Below are 2,591 nucleotides of genomic sequence, written 5' to 3'. Positions count from 1 at the left end.
CAATGCTAGCTGATAATATTTACTCTTCCATATGCGTTGTGTTCTTACATCTTCTTCAGTATGAGGTCTGGGATGTACACCATGTGATTTTTTTTGCCATTTGCCTTTTTCAACAGCTTTTCTCTTTCTTTCTCCCTCTGTTTCTTTTCGTTATAGTTCCTTGCCACCTCGTCCAGGTGGGCTTTCACCCTCTCCTTATTCTTCCTCACTTCTTCCTTACTCTCTGCTTTTCTAGCTCTGAGCAGTTCTTTTACTTTGTTCTTCTCCAACAAGTCTCTTTCTTTCCTCTCCTTTTTCTCCTGCTTTGCCCTGACTCTCTGGGCGCGTTTAGTTTCCATCTGAAAGAGAAAGTCCATACATGTTGGTCAGTGATCTGAAATATGATTATTACTCCTTCTCTAGCATGCAGTCAACTTAATCTGTTGAATCTGATAGTATAACCATTAGGAGGTGACTTATGACCTCCCTGAACTGTGACTGGTTAAATGGAGTACTGTACCTGTGCCTGCTCTTGCTCTCTGAACCTCAGGACAGTCTGCATCTGGTACAGCTTTATGTACGCCTCCTTCATCCTCTCCACCACATCCCTCTTCTCTATTGCCCATCTCTCTTTGTCCCTTTGCATTTTCTCAATTTCACTACTCTTTCTCTCCCGCTCCTCTGTAATCTTCCAGTTCTCCTTCTCCATCTCTCTCTTTTCCATCTCCCATCCCTTCTTCTCTTGTCCATTCAGGCACAGAATCCTCATCTTTTCTCTTTCCAGAGCCTCTATCGCTCTCTCCTTCTCTCTCAGCTCAATTATCCACTCCTCTGCTGCCTGCGTGCTCCTCCTCTTAATCTCCTCCTTCTCCTTCATCCATCTTTCCCCCCGTTGATCCAAGAGGCTTCGTAGGCCAGCCTTGGCCTTGGCCCATCTCCCCCTGTCCTCCTTCCAGGCTACTAGGGTCTGATTCCTCTCCTGGTCTGCTTTGGCCAAAGCTGTCTCCAAACCATTTCTTATGAGGTTCCATCCATTCCTCTCTCTCACCCTCTCCTTCCCCACCCTTTCATTCTCAGCTAACAGTCTCTTCTTGTTCTCCACTGTCACCTTCCATAACTTGGCCAAGGACATCTTCACCTTTGATATCTTGTCCACCATTGTTTGTTTGTCGGTCGCTGCGCTTTCTCTCTGTTTGTCCGACACCTCTCTCACCCTTTCATTCTCAGCTGACAGCCTCGTGTTCTCCACGGTCAACTTCCCTATCTTGGCCAAGTGCAGTATGTTCTGCACCTTCAGCTTTGCCATCTTGAGCTCCATATTTTTTCTGTCTGACACTGCACTTTCTCTCTGTTTCTCAAACAACTCTCTCTCCAGCTTCCATTGGTAGCAGTTTACCTCAATAGAAGCCTCAGTCTCCCTTATCTGTCTCAGCAACTCTTCAATTAGCCTTTCTCTTTCTTGCTCTGGTTCCACCCTCACCTTGTTGACTTCCTCCAACACCTCTCTCTGCAGCTTCCACCGGTAGTGGTCTACCTTGTTACAAGTCTCAATCTCCTTTCTCATTCTCAGCAGCCCCTCCATTTCTCTTTGTCTTTCTATCTCTCGTTCCCCCCTCATCTTGTTGCCTTTCTCCATCTCCACACTTTCAGTCATCTCTTTCTCCATCTCAATGACTTCTCTCTGCATCAATATGTATGGAGAAACATGTATTCCTTATTTTTTTTATTTTGTGTGAATCTTTTCCATGTCATTTTCTTAAAACTGTCTGGCCATGCCAGTTTTCCAACTTCAGTTACCTTCAGGCTAACTGGTAAAATTTATTAAATGGTAATAAGTAGGCCTACCTTCACTGATTTCCTTAGAAGTCAAACACTTTTACACATTATTATGTTCTAACTCACCTCTCCTCCGCGATGTCTGTCCACTTATGAAGATTTAAAAAGATATACACTTGAGTAGTTATGGTGTGGTGAATGGATATGCTGGTTGTTTTCTTTGGTTTGGAACTTGTTGTAGCCAAGTTCTAATTCCAAATTCTATGGTTGTAGCCTAGCTTAATTGTTGAGTCATAATGAGATTGGAATGTTGGCTTGAATTCTGTATTATGGACAAAAATCTCAGAATTCTGAAGATTTTAGAATTATATTTAAAAATTATTGTTTGTCATACATTCTATATACATCATTCTAGCCCTTGGATGCTCTCTCAGAGTTATAAGTCTTATATTCTCAGCCCAAAAGAAATTTGTTCTATTTCAAAAATATTCAAAATAAGGATTACTTTGTAAGTATTGGTTGTCATGGTGCCGTGAGGAAGCCTAGGCTTCCCACACACACACACTCACTTAAAGACCTTGAAGTTTGGTTTGGAAACAACATCACTATTTGTCCTGGCAATGAAGGTCTGTCTTCTGGAACACTCATGAAAAAAGAGAATGGTTTTTGTTTAAGTTGTCCACTTTAAAAACCCTTCAGCTTCTTCTCGCTGAGTTGCTTGAGGACACGGTAGCGCTGTGGCGAGGAGGCACAAGATAGGTCCTTAAAATAACATAACTAAGGCTACTTAACACTGTAGAAACTCTGGAATCACACTTTGTTGGCATAAAGACAAC

This window comes from Coregonus lavaretus (assembly GCF_964263955.1).
Source record: "Coregonus lavaretus genome assembly, contig: HAP1_SCAFFOLD_827, whole genome shotgun sequence".
Lineage (NCBI taxonomy): Eukaryota > Metazoa > Chordata > Actinopteri > Salmoniformes > Salmonidae > Coregonus > Coregonus lavaretus.
This window is presented reverse-complemented; position numbering follows the sequence as displayed.